General features: G+C 36.1%; 6 non-coding genes across 6 annotated transcripts; all 6 read right to left on the bottom strand.

Moving 5' to 3' along the window:
- Window positions 1-2,448: 2,448 nt before the first annotated feature.
- Window positions 2,449-2,613, bottom strand: LOC135764373 (U1 spliceosomal RNA). Its single transcript, XR_010539924.1, has one exon. It is a non-coding gene; the product is annotated as a U1 spliceosomal RNA (small nuclear RNA).
- Window positions 2,614-3,398: 785 nt separating this feature from the next.
- On the bottom strand, window positions 3,399-3,589 carry LOC135764451 (U2 spliceosomal RNA). The gene has a single exon (XR_010539999.1). It is a non-coding gene; the product is annotated as a U2 spliceosomal RNA (small nuclear RNA).
- A 3,763-nt stretch (window positions 3,590-7,352) lies between these two features.
- On the bottom strand, window positions 7,353-7,517 carry LOC135764309 (U1 spliceosomal RNA). The gene has a single exon (XR_010539863.1). It is a non-coding gene; the product is annotated as a U1 spliceosomal RNA (small nuclear RNA).
- A 785-nt stretch (window positions 7,518-8,302) lies between these two features.
- On the bottom strand, window positions 8,303-8,493 carry LOC135764453 (U2 spliceosomal RNA). The gene has a single exon (XR_010540000.1). It is a non-coding gene; the product is annotated as a U2 spliceosomal RNA (small nuclear RNA).
- Window positions 8,494-14,164: 5,671 nt separating this feature from the next.
- Window positions 14,165-14,329, bottom strand: LOC135764310 (U1 spliceosomal RNA). Its single transcript, XR_010539864.1, has one exon. It is a non-coding gene; the product is annotated as a U1 spliceosomal RNA (small nuclear RNA).
- Window positions 14,330-15,114: 785 nt separating this feature from the next.
- On the bottom strand, window positions 15,115-15,305 carry LOC135764454 (U2 spliceosomal RNA). Its single transcript, XR_010540001.1, has one exon. It is a non-coding gene; the product is annotated as a U2 spliceosomal RNA (small nuclear RNA).
- Window positions 15,306-19,673: the final 4,368 nt, after the last annotated feature.

Genomic DNA, 19,673 nt, shown 5'->3' on the forward strand with positions numbered 1-19,673 from the left:
AGAAATGCAAGACATCAGAAAATACATTTATTTTTTACTTTCATAACATGAGAGGTGTCATACAATAACAAATATGAGCTTTAAAATCACATTCCTAAGTTAAAAATATACATAAAAATAGATATATGGATCATTACACAAATCACTACTCAAAGGACCTATGTTAAATAACTGCTTCAATATTAATTAACAATAACATTTGGCCAAGGCAGTCCTTGTAAATAGACATATAAATAGACAAATAAAATCATGACATATATGCCGTAGAGCCTGAGATAGAGAAAAATAATAAGGAATTCTGCTTTTACTACCATCTCAGAAATATTGCCAGAATTAGAGGTTTTGTCTCAAGACAGGACTTAGAGAAACTTGTTCATGCTTTCATCACCAGCAGGGCCGATTATTGCAATGGTCAATGGATTTAAAAAGTACTGTTTCTTGTTTAAAAACCACTTCATGGCTACAATACATGACAGATATGCTAATCGAATATGAAACCGATTACTCGGATCAATAGGATCAGGTCATTTAGAAAAAACAAGGGTTCACTCAAAACAAGGTGCCTCAGCATTCAGTTATTATCAGCTTTCAGAAGAGATCAGATGTGCTTCAACAGTAGACACTTTTAAATCTAGATTAAAAACACATCAGTTTAACTTTGCATTTACTGAATGATTTAAAACAGTACGAATAAAACAGTACAAAAGAATAAAACAGTATGAACCTTACCTGTTATAAAGGGAATGAAGCTTACGGTATGGTGCTTACCTGCAGAAATAAATAAAGTACAATAAGAACACACAGAACTTCAATTTTCAAAATTATTTTAACATTAAATGATGATTATTTTACTGGTTTACCTGTTTGTGATTACCACAGGATCCCGTCACCTGGCTGCGGTCTTCATTTGGTGAACGGTTCTTCACTCATAATTGACCTATACAAGAAATAGAGAAGAATAATAAGCAATTCTGCTTTTACATGTAGATGTGTGCCCCAAGAACACAGACACACCGGCTCCAAAAAGTTTAAACAGTACACATTTCTGTTATTTTAATGTGGCAAATGTGTCAGCTTTAAAAGAAGCATACATTACCTTTTAAAGAGGAAATACCTTTTGCATGAAATACCTTTACTCCCAGCATAAGCAAGCAATTTTCAAAATGCTTTTAAAAGTAAATAGTGATTATTTTACTTGTTTACCTGTTTGTGATTACCATGGAATCCTGTCACCATCATTTTTAAGCTTGTAAAGCAAATAATGAAATATTGACTTAGTAGGAAAAAATATTTTGGAAGTATCGTGATAAATGATGAAGAAAATATTTTGCAAAGTGATGGTTAGCACACGGTTGATGGTACCTATTAAATTCCATCATATTTTTTTATTCCTACTATGGAAGTCAATGGTGACTATCTGCTGTGGGTTTACCATCATTCCTCAAAATACCTTCTTTTGTGTTACTCAGAAAAAAACTAATCCTCGTGTTGTTGTAAGCCTGTATGCATGAGTAAATGATGACAGAATTATCATCATAAATTGAAATATCCCTTTAAACTGTATTTCCCCCCTTAAACCTAAACTTATTTTCCTACAGCAAGTCATTTAGGTAATCAAGAAAATACTTTACCCGTTGTCTTTGTGAGTTAAACAAATACAGCTACGCTTCCAGGTCTGTCGACGTTGCTGTGGTTTTTCGACAGCTGTAGTATGAAGGGTAGCGAATGAATGAATACATTGCAAAAAATCATTTCTTACTTGTTATTTCGAACTGTTTTAACTATACAAATATCTAGAAAGTCTTAAAATAAGATGCATTTTTTGATGAGCAAAATGCCCTAAGAAAATAAACCTAGCCTTTAGGGGGAAAAAACTCAGAATTTGGGCTTAAAACAAGCAAATAAATCTGCCAAAGGGGTAAGAAACAAATCTAGATATAAACACTTAATTCAAGAAAAATTGTCGTAGCCCATTGGCAGATTTGTTGGCTTGTTTAATGTACATGCATGTACAATATTTCAATTTGTCTTGTATTTATTAGCATTTTGTATTGCCCAACGCTGTCTAGGTTGTTTAACTGTTGTCATTTTCTTATAAAAGCCTTTATAATTTATTAGTTTGGATGATTGCCATTCCCGAGAACCTCTTATATTGGAAGTAAAAGAATCATCTAAGCATTATTTTGTGCTCTTAGACATGTAGCCGTTTGATTTTGGTTCTATTTAATGGCTAGTCTATTCGTTTGGAATGGTCAAACGGCTATTAGATTTTCACTGACAGCCCAAATTAAGCCTTGTTTTAGCCTAGACACTTATTCGCTGTCTATTAAAAGTTATGTAGTCGTTGAATAGCCGCTTTTTTGATGACTAATGTATTCTTGGGCCGTGGTTAGACGTCTCTTGGATTTTACGTAAAACGACAAGCGAATCTATTTTTAACACAAAGGTCAGGGGAGAGCGCGAACGCAGTCCCCCACTATCAGAAATTTTGCAGTCGAGATTTCCCCATTTGGGGAATTCGCAAAGGGTCAGCCCAACCGGAGTGCAATGGCTGAGCCTCGCCCTGGGTGAACCACCTTCATGATCATGGTGTCTCCCCTGCCAGGTAAGTATGAGCGACACCCTTTGAGGCCAGACGGCCGCATCTTCCTGTGACCGATCACATCGACGGCGCCCCCGGAGGCCGTCCGACTAACATTTCATTTACTGTGTGTGACCAGGTGGAAAGCGCACGAAGCCACGTCTGAGACCAAACATTCTTCGAGATCTACCCTGTTTTTATTCCGTTTCCAGCCCGGTTGAACCGTGTAGAGTGAAATATGTGAAACAATTTAAATCAAATGGATTTAAATTGCGCATTCAAATATATGGTTTCGTTATTACAAAGTAACTTTACGTGGAATAGAAACAAAAAAAAATGTACAGAGCAATCAAGAAACAACGAAAGCATAGCACTTTTAGAACGTGGATAAATAAAAACATAGGGCTCAATGACTTACCCGTTGTCGTTGTGAGTTAAACAAGTACAGCTATGCTTCCAGGTCTGTCGACGTTGCTGTGGTTTTTCGACAGCTGTAGTATGAAGGGTAGTGAAAAAAGTTTTCAGGTGTTTTTAACATTCCAATCGGTCTCGTTCGCTTTTGTTGCGCCTTCAGCTGTGTCGAGGATGTTTAATTCGTCCTCGTATCACCTCCGCAAACTTGTAAAGAAATTAATTAAATACATTACAAAAACATTTCTTTATCAGCGTGTTCATTTACACGCAAGCTTTTCGTTAAACCAATAAAGTCAACGAAATCACAGCAATTTTAAAACACACGGATTAGAAAAAACACCGTCATTCACGCACAAAAGAAGCAAATTCTTTTTTTTATACTTGACTTATTTATCCCCGAGATGGGGAGCGCACCATTCATGGAAACACTGCAATACCATGTTGATGCATGGAGTGGAAGGAGCAAGCTCCGCTTCCATTTCCGAAGGTCAAAAATCCATTTAACATATAGTCCCCGGATAGGAGACGTATCAGACATTAAACTGATAAGAACAGATACTACACTTGATCTTAGCCAAAAGGCCGAGAAGCGATACCGGAATAGACGCAGCCAAAGGGGGAGCCGGCGAAGGCGCTGGCTTTTGGGGTGGAGGCTAGCGGGCATTTAACTCTATACGTTCTCATTGTATAACCCAGAGGTAGAACGTTGAGCTAGCAAATCAGAAGTTCATGTTTTAATGCAGGATCTGATCCACGCTCATGAGAGAGAGAGAGAGAGAGAGAGAGATAGAGAGAATTTAGAATTTTCAAAAAACCTTTATTACAAATTAAAACATTTTCATAACCTCAAATCAGAAAAAACAAAGAAAAATATATATATAGTAACGGAAATAACAAAAAAATAAGCCAACATAGGAGCAAAGAACAAATCATCTTCAATAACCAGACACAGAGCTCCTCCATAATACCAAATCAATTCAAAAGAAAGAAGATCATTCATTGCTTTAAAGTATCTAAAACCAATAAGGATTCTAGATTTAACTTATTTTAAAAACTGCTAATGTATCATGGCTTCCGGGTCATTTCAGCCAAACATTCATTCGTGCCACGCTGCTTTTCTTTGAACGAAAAAAAACCCTCTGCTCCCCCTACACAATTTCTTCTCCTGTTATTTTATGCTTAAAACAAGCAAATAAATCTGACTACAGGGTAAGAAAAAATTCGTGAACTTTTCCCATAAACACTTAATTCAAGAAAAATTGTCCCACCCCACTGGCCATTTTTTATCCACAATACACATTCGATGTCTGCAGGCACCATTGTCTTTGTTCAACGCAAACAATTCTGTTGCGTTTTTCTTTGAACGAAGTGCTCCGCCTAGATAATTTGACCCATATTCACATGGGTTTGTTTCTCGTTTTTTTTCTTTGAGAACAATCTATATAGCGCCTTCCACAATCGTTTTGGTGTTAGCTTTACGTAAAATAGAAACACAGAAAAGTACTGAGCGATGGTGAGACCACGAACGCGGAACGTATTATGGACCACGGACTGGCAAACAAACTGGCAACCACGCACTAAAGAAGCAAACTCTGATTTTAAACTCACCTTATTTGTCCCCGGAAAGCGCCAGAGTCGATGCACGGAGTGGACGGAACAAGCCTCGCTTCCATAGCCGAAGGTCAAAAATCCATTTAAACGTGTAGTCCCCGGTGTCCACTCGATCTTACCCAAAAAGCCGAGAAGCGATACCGCAATGGCATCCGGAGAAGGCGCTGGCTGTCGGGATGGAGGTTAGCGGGTCAGAGGTCCGGCACTGAAGGTCTGCGTTCATTATTCACCGTGTGCATTTCACTCTATATCCACTTTCTAATGTATAGCACTTGATAAGGATTAACAGTTTAAAAACAGAAATGCAAGACATCAGAAAATACATTTATTTTTTACTTTCATAACATGAGAGGTGTCATACAATAACAAATATGAGCTTTAAAATCACATTCCTAAGTTAAAAATATACATAAAAATAGATATATGGATCATTACACAAATCACTACTCAAAGGACCTATGTTAAATAACTGCTTCAATATTAATTAACAATAACATTTGGCCAAGGCAGTCCTTGTAAATAGACATATAAATAGACAAATAAAATCATGACATATATGCCGTAGAGCCTGAGATAGAGAAAAATAATAAGGAATTCTGCTTTTACTACCATCTCAGAAATATTGCCAGAATTAGAGGTTTTGTCTCAAGACAGGACTTAGAGAAACTTGTTCATGCTTTCATCACCAGCAGGGCCGATTATTGCAATGGTCAATGGATTTAAAAAGTACTGTTTCTTGTTTAAAAACCACTTCATGGCTACAATACATGACAGATATGCTAATCGAATATGAAACCGATTACTCGGATCAATAGGATCAGGTCATTTAGAAAAAACAAGGGTTCACTCAAAACAAGGTGCCTCAGCATTCAGTTATTATCAGCTTTCAGAAGAGATCAGATGTGCTTCAACAGTAGACACTTTTAAATCTAGATTAAAAACACATCAGTTTAACTTTGCATTTACTGAATGATTTAAAACAGTACGAATAAAACAGTACAAAAGAATAAAACAGTATGAACCTTACCTGTTATAAAGGGAATGAAGCTTACGGTATGGTGCTTACCTGCAGAAATAAATAAAGTACAATAAGAACACACAGAACTTCAATTTTCAAAATTATTTTAACATTAAATGATGATTATTTTACTGGTTTACCTGTTTGTGATTACCACAGGATCCCGTCACCTGGCTGCGGTCTTCATTTGGTGAACGGTTCTTCACTCATAATTGACCTATACAAGAAATAGAGAAGAATAATAAGCAATTCTGCTTTTACATGTAGATGTGTGCCCCAAGAACACAGACACACCGGCTCCAAAAAGTTTAAACAGTACACATTTCTGTTATTTTAATGTGGCAAATGTGTCAGCTTTAAAAGAAGCATACATTACCTTTTAAAGAGGAAATACCTTTTGCATGAAATACCTTTACTCCCAGCATAAGCAAGCAATTTTCAAAATGCTTTTAAAAGTAAATAGTGATTATTTTACTTGTTTACCTGTTTGTGATTACCATGTAATCCTGTCACCATCATTTTTAAGCTTGTAAAGCAAATAATGAAATATTGACTTAGTAGGAAAAAATATTTTGGAAGTATCGTGATAAATGATGAAGAAAATATTTTGCAAAGTGATGGTTAGCACACGGTTGATGGTACCTATTAAATTCCATCATATTTTTTTATTCCTACTATGGAAGTCAATGGTGACTATCTGCTGTGGGTTTACCATCATTCCTCAAAATACCTTCTTTTGTGTTACTCAGAAAAAAACTAATCCTCGTGTTGTTGTAAGCCTGTATGCATGAGTAAATGATGACAGAATTATCATCATAAATTGAAATATCCCTTTAAACTGTATTTCCCCCCTTAAACCTAAACTTATTTTCCTACAGCAAGTCATTTAGGTAATCAAGAAAATACTTTACCCGTTGTCTTTGTGAGTTAAACAAATACAGCTACGCTTCCAGGTCTGTCGACGTTGCTGTGGTTTTTCGACAGCTGTAGTATGAAGGGTAGCGAATGAATGAATACATTGCAAAAAATCATTTCTTACTTGTTATTTCGAACTGTTTTAACTATACAAATATCTAGAAAGTCTTAAAATAAGATGCATTTTTTGATGAGCAAAATGCCCTAAGAAAATAAACCTAGCCTTTAGGGAGAAAAAACTCAGAATTTGGGCTTAAAACAAGCAAATAAATCTGCCAAAGGGGTAAGAAACAAATCTAGATATAAACACTTAATTCAAGAAAAATTGTCGTAGCCCATTGGCAGATTTGTTGGCTTGTTTAATGTACATGCATGTACAATATTTCAATTTGTCTTGTATTTATTAGCATTTTGTATTGCCCAACGCTGTCTAGGTTGTTTAACTGTTGTCATTTTCTTATAAAAGCCTTTATAATTTATTAGTTTGGATGATTGCCATTCCCGAGAACCTCTTATATTGGAAGTAAAAGAATCATCTAAGCATTATTTTGTGCTCTTAGACATGTAGCCGTTTGATTTTGGTTCTATTTAATGGCTAGTCTATTCGTTTGGAATGGTCAAACGGCTATTAGATTTTCACTGACAGCCCAAATTAAGCCTTGTTTTAGCCTAGACACTTATTCGCTGTCTATTAAAAGTTATGTAGTCGTTGAATAGCCGCTTTTTTGATGACTAATGTATTCTTGGGCCGTGGTTAGACGTCTCTTGGATTTTACGTAAAACGACAAGCGAATCTATTTTTAACACAAAGGTCAGGGGAGAGCGCGAACGCAGTCCCCCACTATCAGAAATTTTGCAGTCGAGATTCCCACATTTGGGGAATTCGCAAAGGGTCAGCCCAACCGGAGTGCAATGGCTGAGCCTCGCCCTGGGTGAACCACCTTCATGATCATGGTGTCTCCCCTGCCAGGTAAGTATGAGCGACACCCTTTGAGGCCAGACGGCCGCATCTTCCTGTGACCGATCACATCGACGGCGCCCCCGGAGGCCGTCCGACTAACATTTCATTTACTGTGTGTGACCAGGTGGAAAGCGCACGAAGCCACGTCTGAGACCAAACATTCTTCGAGATCTACCCTGTTTTTATTCCGTTTCCAGCCCGGTTGAACCGTGTAGAGTGAAATATGTGAAACAATTTAAATCAAATGGATTTAAATTGCGCATTCAAATATATGGTTTCGTTATTACAAAGTAACTTTACGTGGAATAGAAACAAAAAAAAATGTACAGAGCAATCAAGAAACAACGAAAGCATAGCAATTTTAGAACGTGGATAAATAAAAACACAGGGCTCAATGACTTACCCGTTGTCGTTGTGAGTTAAACAAGTACAGCTATGCTTCCAGGTCTGTCGACGTTGCTGTGGTTTTTCGACAGCTGTAGTATGAAGGGTAGTGAAAAAAGTTTTCAGGTGTTTTTAACATTCCAATCGGTCTCGTTCGCTTTTGTTGCGCCTTCAGCTGTGTCGAGGATGTTTAATTCGTCCTCGTATCACCTCCGCAAACTTGTAAAGAAATTAATTAAATACATTACAAAAACATTTCTTTATCAGCGTGTTCATTTCCACGCAAGCTTTTCGTTAAACCAATAAAGCCAACGAAATCACAGCAATTTTAAAACACACGGATTAGAAAAAACACCGTCATTCACGCACAAAAGAAGCAAATTCTTTTTTTTATACTTGACTTATTTATCCCCGAGATGGGGAGCGCACCATTCATGGAAACACTGCAATACCATGTTGATGCATGGAGTGGAAGGAGCAAGCTCCGCTTCCATTTCCGAAGGTCAAAAATCCATTTAACATATAGTCCCCGGATAGGAGACGTATCAGACATTAAACTGATAAGAACAGATACTACACTTGATCTTAGCCAAAAGGCCGAGAAGCGATACCGGAATAGACGCAGCCAAAGGGGGAGCCGGCGAAGGCGCTGGCTTTTGGGGTGGAGGCTAGCGGGCATTTAACTCTATACGTTCTCATTGTATAACCCAGAGGTAGAACGTTGAGCTAGCAAATCAGAAGTTCATGTTTTAATGCAGGATCTGATCCACGCTCATGAGAGAGAGAGAGAGAGAGAGAGATAGAGAGAATTTAGAATTTTCAAAAAACCTTTATTACAAATTAAAACATTTTCATAACCTCAAATCAGAAAAAACAAAGAAAAATATATATATAGTAACGGAAATAACAAAAAAATAAGCCAACATAGGAGCAAAGAACAAATCATCTTCAATAACCAGACACAGAGCTCCTCCATAATACCAAATCAATTCAAAAGAAAGAAGATCATTCATTGCTTTAAAGTATCTAAAACCAATAAGGATTCTAGATTTAACTTATTTTAAAAACTGCTAATGTATCATGGCTTCCGGGTCTGTCAACGTTGCTGTGGTTTTTCGACAGCTGTAATATGAAGGGTAGAGTGAAAAAAAATATTTAAGTGTTTTGAACATCCCAATTTGTTCGTTTACTTAGTATTTTCTTAATGTTTTCGAGTTAAAAAATAATTCTTAAATCGAGATACATTTACTTAATAAGCAAAGTGGCTTAGAATTTAAGTCTTGTTTACTGAAATAAATTCTAAAATGTAATAGGTTAAGGCTTAAAACAAGTAAAAATATCTGCCAGTGGGGTAAGAAAAATAAACCTAAATTGAGTTTATTATTGAATTAAGTTGAAACTAGAATTAAGTTTATTTTTCTTACCCCGCTGGCAGATATTTTTTATTTGTTTTAAATATAAACCTGTTGATTTTTATAATTTATTTCAATTATTTTACAAAGTATGCGATCTGATTTTTTTAATCGCGGTGTTTCTTTTATTCCTCGTTTCTTTTCCGTGCATTTGCTTTATTTATTTATTTTTGCTTGTTGCATTTAAATGCACATTTGATTTGTTGCCACATTATTATGTGTTAATGTATTTTTTAACATGTTTATCAACAAAAAGTGCGTTATTATAATTAATTATATAGCTGTGAAATATATACAAGAATTCCCAGCAAAAACAAAACGTTTTTATAACAATTTTCTATTACAATACATAATATCTTAAGCCACTTTGCTTACCAAGTAAATGTATCTCCATTTAAGCATTGTCAGATATTCACTAGAAAACAAGACAAAAACAGTAAGTAAGATATTAATTTACTTTTTTCTTTCAAACATAAATTTACAGACGGCTGGAAATTTTTAATAAAATAACTAGCCATACCTATTCGGGTCTGCTCCCGTTTGCTGTGATGACGGGGGACTTAGTCCAAAGCACATTTTGAGGAATACTTACACATTTTACTTCTTATTTCTTTGAAATTAATTATGCATACACTATGGATTAAAAATGTCCCGACTGCGAACCTGATAAAACCCAGGTAAAAAGCAAATACAAATAAACCATTTTGATTTAGCAAAAGTTTACAAATAAATGCACTCCTTGCACACAACAAGCACGTCTAGTTACCATTCATATTTTGCGTGATTTAAGTTTCGTCGCATACATTTTGGAAGGCACACGATAAAAACAAAATAAGGCTTTTAATGTATGCCGACCTCATTCTCCGTTGAGGGCTTATCAATCATAATAAACGCTGTTAACTCTTCTCATTGAATGGTCTAAATCCAATGCTGGTAAAGAAATCAAATGTGCATTTAAACGCAACAAGCAAGCCGTAAAGCAATGGATGCAGGCAAACAAACGAGGAATAGCACATACACCACGATTAGATCATCGGGTCGCATACTTTGGAATTAATAAGAAATAATTATTCAGTCTAAAGAAATAAGAAGTAAAATGTCTAAGTATTTCTCCAAATGTGCACACTCATTACAATAAACGGGAGCAGACACGAATAGTTATGTATGTCTCGTTATTTTATTTAAAATTGATAAGCTGTCTAACATATGATATATTTTGATAATACGAAATGCTAAAAAAATAATATAACACCAATCGACAATATCTGTTATTGTTATTTTTACAAGTAAATTCATGTGTAGGAGAAAACAAAGCAGCTGTCAGTCCATACTATATTGAGTGGCCATCGTAGTGGTGCAACCTGAACGATGTTTTCCCTACTTCCGGTCAAAGCCGCCATTTTGTGAAATAGGCATATAGGTGACGCTGGAGCACGCGGCCATTGTCTCTGTTCAACAAAACAAGTATATATATACACATACGCATATTTTTCCTCAATCAATCACCGAATACAAGGTGCAATTCGATGCCAACTGACCCTTCTCTCTGGTTTCATGTTTGTAAGGAAAATTAAGGGGGAAATTACGATAGCATTTCAGCCAAACATTCATTCGTGCCACGCTGCTTTTCTTTGAACGAAAAAAAACCCTCTGCTCCCCCTACACAATTTCTTCTCCTGTTATTTTATGCTTAAAACAAGCAAATAAATCTGACTACAGGGTAAGAAAAAATTCGTGAACTTTTCCCATAAACACTTAATTCAAGAAAAATTGTCCCACCCCACTGGCCATTTTTTATCCACAATACACATTCGATGTCTGCAGGCACCATTGTCTTTGTTCAACGCAAACAATTCTGTTGCGTTTTTCTTTGAACGAAGTGCTCCGCCTAGATAATTTGACCCATATTCACATGGGTTTGTTTCTCGTTTTTTTTTCTTTGAGAACAATCTATATAGCGCCTTCCACAATCGTTTTGGTGTTAGCTTTACGTAAAATAGAAACACAGAAAAGTACTGAGCGATGGAGAGACCACGAACGCGGAACGTATTATGGACCACGGACTGGCAAACAAACTGGCAACCACGCACTAAAGAAGCAAACTCTGATTTTAAACTCACCTTATTTGTCCCCGGAAAGCGCCAGAGTCGATGCACGGAGTGGACGGAACAAGCCTCGCTTCCATAGCCGAAGGTCAAAAATCCATTTAAACGTGTAGTCCCCGGTGTCCACTCGATCTTACCCAAAAAGCCGAGAAGCGATACCGCAATGGCATCCGGAGAAGGCGCTGGCTGTCGGGATGGAGGTTAGCGGGTCAGAGGTCCGGCACTGAAGGTCTGCGTTCATTATTCACCGTGTGCATTTCACTCTATATCCACTTTCTAATGTATAGCACTTGATAAGGATTAACAGTTTAAAAACAGAAATGCAAGACATCAGAAAATACATTTATTTTTTACTTTCATAACATGAGAGGTGTCATACAATAACAAATATGAGCTTTAAAATCACATTCCTAAGTTAAAAATATACATAAAAATAGATATATGGATCATTACACAAATCACTACTCAAAGGACCTATGTTAAATAACTGCTTCAATATTAATTAACAATAACATTTGGCCAAGGCAGTCCTTGTAAATAGACATATAAATAGACAAATAAAATCATGACATATATGCCGTAGAGCCTGAGATAGAGAAAAATAATAAGGAATTCTGCTTTTACTACCATCTCAGAAATATTGCCAGAATTAGAGGTTTTGTCTCAAGACAGGACTTAGAGAAACTTGTTCATGCTTTCATCACCAGCAGGGCCGATTATTGCAATGGTCAATGGATTTAAAAAGTACTGTTTCTTGTTTAAAAACCACTTCATGGCTACAATACATGACAGATATGCTAATCGAATATGAAACCGATTACTCGGATCAATAGGATCAGGTCATTTAGAAAAAACAAGGGTTCACTCAAAACAAGGTGCCTCAGCATTCAGTTATTATCAGCTTTCAGAAGAGATCAGATGTGCTTCAACAGTAGACACTTTTAAATCTAGATTAAAAACACATCAGTTTAACTTTGCATTTACTGAATGATTTAAAACAGTACGAATAAAACAGTACAAAAGAATAAAACAGTATGAACCTTACCTGTTATAAAGGGAATGAAGCTTACGGTATGGTGCTTACCTGCAGAAATAAATAAAGTACAATAAGAACACACAGAACTTCAATTTTCAAAATTATTTTAACATTAAATGATGATTATTTTACTGGTTTACCTGTTTGTGATTACCACAGGATCCCGTCACCTGGCTGCGGTCTTCATTTGGTGAACGGTTCTTCACTCATAATTGACCTATACAAGAAATAGAGAAGAATAATAAGCAATTCTGCTTTTACATGTAGATGTGTGCCCCAAGAACACAGACACACCGGCTCCAAAAAGTTTAAACAGTACACATTTCTGTTATTTTAATGTGGCAAATGTGTCAGCTTTAAAAGAAGCATACATTACCTTTTAAAGAGGAAATACCTTTTGCATGAAATACCTTTACTCCCAGCATAAGCAAGCAATTTTCAAAATGCTTTTAAAAGTAAATAGTGATTATTTTACTTGTTTACCTGTTTGTGATTACCATGGAATCCTGTCACCATCATTTTTAAGCTTGTAAAGCAAATAATGAAATATTGACTTAGTAGGAAAAAATATTTTGGAAGTATCGTGATAAATGATGAAGAAAATATTTTGCAAAGTGATGGTTAGCACACGGTTGATGGTACCTATTAAATTCCATCATATTTTTTTATTCCTACTATGGAAGTCAATGGTGACTATCTGCTGTGGGTTTACCATCATTCCTCAAAATACCTTCTTTTGTGTTACTCAGAAAAAAACTAATCCTCGTGTTGTTGTAAGCCTGTATGCATGAGTAAATGATGACAGAATTATCATCATAAATTGAAATATCCCTTTAAACTGTATTTCCCCCCTTAAACCTAAACTTATTTTCCTACAGCAAGTCATTTAGGTAATCAAGAAAATACTTTACCCGTTGTCTTTGTGAGTTAAACAAATACAGCTACGCTTCCAGGTCTGTCGACGTTGCTGTGGTTTTTCGACAGCTGTAGTATGAAGGGTAGCGAATGAATGAATACATTGCAAAAAATCATTTCTTACTTGTTATTTCGAACTGTTTTAACTATACAAATATCTAGAAAGTCTTAAAATAAGATGCATTTTTGATGAGCAAAATGCCCTAAGAAAATAAACCTAGCCTTTAGGGAGAAAAAACTCAGAATTTGGGCTTAAAACAAGCAAATAAATCTGCCAAAGGGGTAAGAAACAAATCTAGATATAAACACTTAATTCAAGAAAAATTGTCGTAGCCCATTGGCAGATTTGTTGGCTTGTTTAATGTACATGCATGTACAATATTTCAATTTGTCTTGTATTTATTAGCATTTTGTATTGCCCAACGCTGTCTAGGTTGTTTAACTGTTGTCATTTTCTTATAAAAGCCTTTATAATTTATTAGTTTGGATGATTGCCATTCCCGAGAACCTCTTATATTGGAAGTAAAAGAATCATCTAAGCATTATTTTGTGCTCTTAGACATGTAGCCGTTTGATTGTGGTTCTATTTAATGGCTAGTCTATTCGTTTGGAATGGTCAAACGGCTATTAGATTTTCACTGACAGCCCAAATTAAGCCTTGTTTTAGCCTAGACACTTATTCGCTGTCTATTAAAAGTTATGTAGTCGTTGAATAGCCGCTTTTTTGATGACTAATGTATTCTTGGGCCGTGGTTAGACGTCTCTTGGATTTTACGTAAAACGACAAGCGAATCTATTTTTAACACAAAGGTCAGGGGAGAGCGCGAACGCAGTCCCCCACTATCAGAAATTTTGCAGTCGAGATTCCCACATTTGGGGAATTCGCAAAGGGTCAGCCCAACCGGAGTGCAATGGCTGAGCCTCGCCCTGGGTGAACCACCTTCATGATCATGGTGTCTCCCCTGCCAGGTAAGTATGAGCGACACCCTTTGAGGCCAGACGGCCGCATCTTCCTGTGACCGATCACATCGACGGCGCCCCCGGAGGCCGTCCGACTAACATTTCATTTACTGTGTGTGACCAGGTGGAAAGCGCACGAAGCCACGTCTGAGACCAAACATTCTTCGAGATCTACCCTGTTTTTATTCCGTTTCCAGCCCGGTTGAACCGTGTAGAGTGAAATATGTGAAACAATTTAAATCAAATGGATTTAAATTGCGCATTCAAATATATGGTTTCGTTATTACAAAGTAACTTTACGTGGAATAGAAACAAAAAAAAATGTACAGAGCAATCAAGAAACAACGAAAGCATAGCAATTTTAGAACGTGGATAAATAAAAACACAGGGCTCAATGACTTACCCGTTGTCGTTGTGAGTTAAACAAGTACAGCTATGCTTCCAGGTCTGTCGACGTTGCTGTGGTTTTTCGACAGCTGTAGTATGAAGGGTAGTGAAAAAAGTTTTCAGGTGTTTTTAACATTCCAATCGGTCTCGTTCGCTTTTGTTGCGCCTTCAGCTGTGTCGAGGATGTTTAATTCGTCCTCGTATCACCTCCGCAAACTTGTAAAGAAATTAATTAAATACATTACAAAAACATTTCTTTATCAGCGTGTTCATTTCCACGCAAGCTTTTCGTAAAACCAATAAAGCCAACGAAATCACAGCAATTTTAAAACACACGGATTAGAAAAAACACCGTCATTCACGCACAAAAGAAGCAAATTCTTTTTTTTATACTTGACTTATTTATCCCCGAGATGGGGAGCGCACCATTCATGGAAACACTGCAATACCATGTTGATGCATGGAGTGGAAGGAGCAAGCTCCGCTTCCATTTCCGAAGGTCAAAAATCCATTTAACATATAGTCCCCGGATAGGAGACGTATCAGACATTAAACTGATAAGAACAGATACTACACTTGATCTTAGCCAAAAGGCCGAGAAGCGATACCGGAATAGACGCAGCCAAAGGGGGAGCCGGCGAAGGCGCTGGCTTTTGGGGTGGAGGCTAGCGGGCATTTAACTCTATACGTTCTCATTGTATAACCCAGAGGTAGAACGTTGAGCTAGCAAATCAGAAGTTCATGTTTTAAAGGGGTCATATGATGAAAATGTTAGCATTGCCACTTTGTAGGTGTGAGCAAAAACAGGTCATTGAAATTTGGGTTTCATTATGATGTCATAAGGATATCTTATTAGAATAATACCGCCTCCTTAATCTGAACTCTGAAAGAGAGAGAAAAGGACGACTTGACAGCACAATTGAGTTTGAATTACAACAAACCACCATCATTGTGATCAGTGTTTGCAGTTTATCCGCTCATTTGCATTTTAAAAAACACACCCAAAACGACACATTTTTGGACTTGACAGCACAATAGAGTTTCAATTACAATAAACCACCATCATTGTGATCAGTGTTTGCACTTCATCCGCTCATTTGCATTTTAAAAAACACACCCAAAACGACACATTTTTGCTCAAACCTACAAAGTGGCAATGCTAACATTTTCATCATATGACCCCTTTAATGCAGGATCTGATCCACGCTCATGAGAGAGAGAGAGAGAGAGAGAGATAGAGAGAATTTAGAATTTTCAAAAAACCTTTATTACAAATTAAAACATTTTCATAACCTCAAATCAGAAAAAACAAAGAAAAAAATATATATAGTAACGGAAATAACAAAAAAATAAGCCAACATAGGAGCAAAGAACAAATCATCTTCAATAACCAGACACAGAGCTCCTCCATAATACCAAATCAATTCAAAAGAAAGAAGATCATTCATTGCTTTAAAGTATCTAAAACCAATAAGGATTCTAGATTTAACTTATTTTAAAAACTGCTAATGTATCATGGCTTCCGGGTCTGTCAACGTTGCTGTGGTTTTTCGACAGCTGTAATATGAAGGGTAGAGTGAAAAAAAATATTTAAGTGTTTTGAACATCCCAATTTGTTCGTTTACTTAGTATTTTCTTAATGTTTTCGAGTTAAAAAATAATTCTTAAATCGAGATACATTTACTTAATAAGCAAAGTGGCTTAGAATTTAAGTCTTGTTTACTGAAATAAATTCTAAAATGTAATAGGTTAAGGCTTAAAACAAGTAAAAATATCTGCCAGTGGGGTAAGAAAAATAAACCTAAATTGAGTTTATTATTGAATTAAGTTGAAACTAGAATTAAGTTTATTTTTCTTACCCCGCTGGCAGATATTTTTTATTTGTTTTAAATATAAACCTGTTGATTTTTATAATTTATTTCAATTATTTTACAAAGTATGCGATCTGATTTTTTTAATCGCGGTGTTTCTTTTATTCCTCGTTTCTTTTCCGTGCATTTGCTTTATTTATTTATTTTTGCTTGTTGCATTTAAATGCACATTTGATTTGTTGCCACATTATTATGTGTTAATGTATTTTTTAACATGTTTATCAACAAAAAGTGCGTTATTATAATTAATTATATAGCTGTGAAATATATACAAGAATTCCCAGCAAAAACAAAACGTTTTTATAACAATTTTCTATTACAATACATAATATCTTAAGCCACTTTGCTTACCAAGTAAATGTATCTCCATTTAAGCATTGTCAGATATTCACTAGAAAACAAGACAAAAACAGTAAGTAAGATATTAATTTACTTTTTTCTTTCAAACATAAATTTACAGACGGCTGGAAATTTTTAATAAAATAACTAGCCATACCTATTCGGGTCTGCTCCCGTTTGCTGTGATGACGGGGGACTTAGTCCAAAGCACATTTTGAGGAATACTTACACATTTTACTTCTTATTTCTTTGAAATTAATTATGCATACACTATGGATTAAAAATGTCCCGACTGCGAACCTGATAAAACCCAGGTAAAAAGCAAATACAAATAAACCATTTTGATTTAGCAAAAGTTTACAAATAAATGCACTCCTTGCACACAACAAGCACGTCTAGTTACCATTCATATTTTGCGTGATTTAAGTTTCGTCGCATACATTTTGGAAGGCACACGATAAAAACAAAATAAGGCTTTTAATGTATGCCGACCTCATTCTCCGTTGAGGGCTTATCAATCATAATAAACGCTGTTAACTCTTCTCATTGAATGGTCTAAATCCAATGCTGGTAAAGAAATCAAATGTGCATTTAAACGCAACAAGCAAGCCGTAAAGCAATGGATGCAGGCAAACAAACGAGGAATAGCACATACACCACGATTAGATCATCGGGTCGCATACTTTGGAATTAATAAGAAATAATTATTCAGTCTAAAGAAATAAGAAGTAAAATGTCTAAGTATTTCTCCAAATGTGCACACTCATTACAATAAACGGGAGCAGACACGAATAGTTATGTATGTCTCGTTATTTTATTTAAAATTGATAAGCTGTCTAACATATGATATATTTTGATAATACGAAATGCTAAAAAAATAATATAACACCAATCGACAATATCTGTTATTGTTATTTTTACAAGTAAATTCATGTGTAGGAGAAAACAAAGCAGCTGTCAGTCCATACTATATTGAGTGGCCATCGTAGTGGTGCAACCTGAACGATGTTTTCCCTACTTCCGGTCAAAGCCGCCATTTTGTGAAATAGGCATATAGGTGACGCTGGAGCACGCGGCCATTGTCTCTGTTCAACAAAACAAGTATATATATACACATACGCATATTTTTCCTCAATCAATCACCGAATACAAGGTGCAATTCGATGCCAACTGACCCTTCTCTCTGGTTTCATGTTTGTAAGGAAAATTAAGGGGGAAATTACGATAGCATTTCAGCCAAACATTCATTCGTGCCACGCTGCTTTTCTTTGAACGAAAAAAAACCCTCTGCTCCCCCTACACAATTTCTTCTCCTGTTATTTTATGCTTAAAACAAGCAAATAAATCTGACTACAGGGTAAGAAAAAATTCGTGAACTTTTCCCATAAACACTTAATTCAAGAAAAATTGTCCCACCCCACTGGCCATTTTTTATCCACAATACACATTCGATGTCTGCAGGCACCATTGTCTTTGTTCAACGCAAACAATTCTGTTGCGTTTTTCTTTGAACGAAGTGCTCCGCCTAGATAATTTGACCCATATTCACATGGGTTTGTTTCTCGTTTTTTTTCTTTGAGAACAATCTATATAGCGCCTTCCACAATCGTTTTGGTGTTAGCTTTACGTAAAATAGAAACACAGAAAAGTACTGAGCGATGGAGAGACCACGAACGCGGAACGTATTATGGACCACGGACTGGCAAACAAACTGGCAACCACGCACTAAAGAAGCAAACTCTGATTTTAAACTCACCTTATTTGTCCCCGGAAAGCGCCAGAGTCGATGCACGGAGTGGACGGAACAAGCCTCGCTTCCATAGCCGAATGTCAAAAATCCATTTAAACGTGTAGTCCCCGGTGTCCACTCGATCTTACCCAAAAAGCCGAGAAGCGATACCGCAATGGCATCCGGAGAAGGCGCTGGCTGTCGGGATGGAGGTTAGCGGGTCAGAGGTCCGGCACTGAAGGTCTGCGTTCATTATTCACCGTGTGCATTTCACTCTATATCCACTTTCTAATGTATAGCACTTGATAAGGATTAACAGTTTAAAAACAGAAATGCAAGACATCAGAAAATACATTTATTTTTTACTTTCATAACATGAGAGGTGTCATACAATAACAAATATGAGCTTTAAAATCACATTCCTAAGTTAAAAATATACATAAAAATAGATATATGGATCATTACACAAATCACTACTCAAAGGACCTATGTTAAATAACTGCTTCAATATTAATTAACAATAACATTTGGCCAAGGCAGTCCTTGTAAATAGACATATAAATAGACAAATAAAATCATGACATATATGCCGTAGAGCCTGAGATAGAGAAAAATAATAAGGAATTCTGCTTTTACTACCATCTCAGAAATATTGCCAGAATTAGAGGTTTTGTCTCAAGACAGGACTTAGAGAAACTTGTTCATGCTTTCATCACCAGCAGGGCCGATTATTGCAATGGTCAATGGATTTAAAAAGTACTGTTTCTTGTTTAAAAACCACTTCATGGCTACAATACATGACAGATATGCTAATCGAATATGAAACCGATTACTCGGATCAATAGGATCAGGTCATTTAGAAAAAACAAGGGTTCACTCAAAACAAGGTGCCTCAGCATTCAGTTATTATCAGCTTTCAGAAGAGATCAGATGTGCTTCAACAGTAGACACTTTTAAATCTAGATTAAAAACACATCAGTTTAACTTTGCATTTACTGAATGATTTAAAACAGTACGAATAAAACAGTACAAAAG

The sequence above is a fragment of the Paramisgurnus dabryanus genome, chromosome 9, assembly GCF_030506205.2.
Source record: "Paramisgurnus dabryanus chromosome 9, PD_genome_1.1, whole genome shotgun sequence".
Lineage (NCBI taxonomy): Eukaryota > Metazoa > Chordata > Actinopteri > Cypriniformes > Cobitidae > Paramisgurnus > Paramisgurnus dabryanus.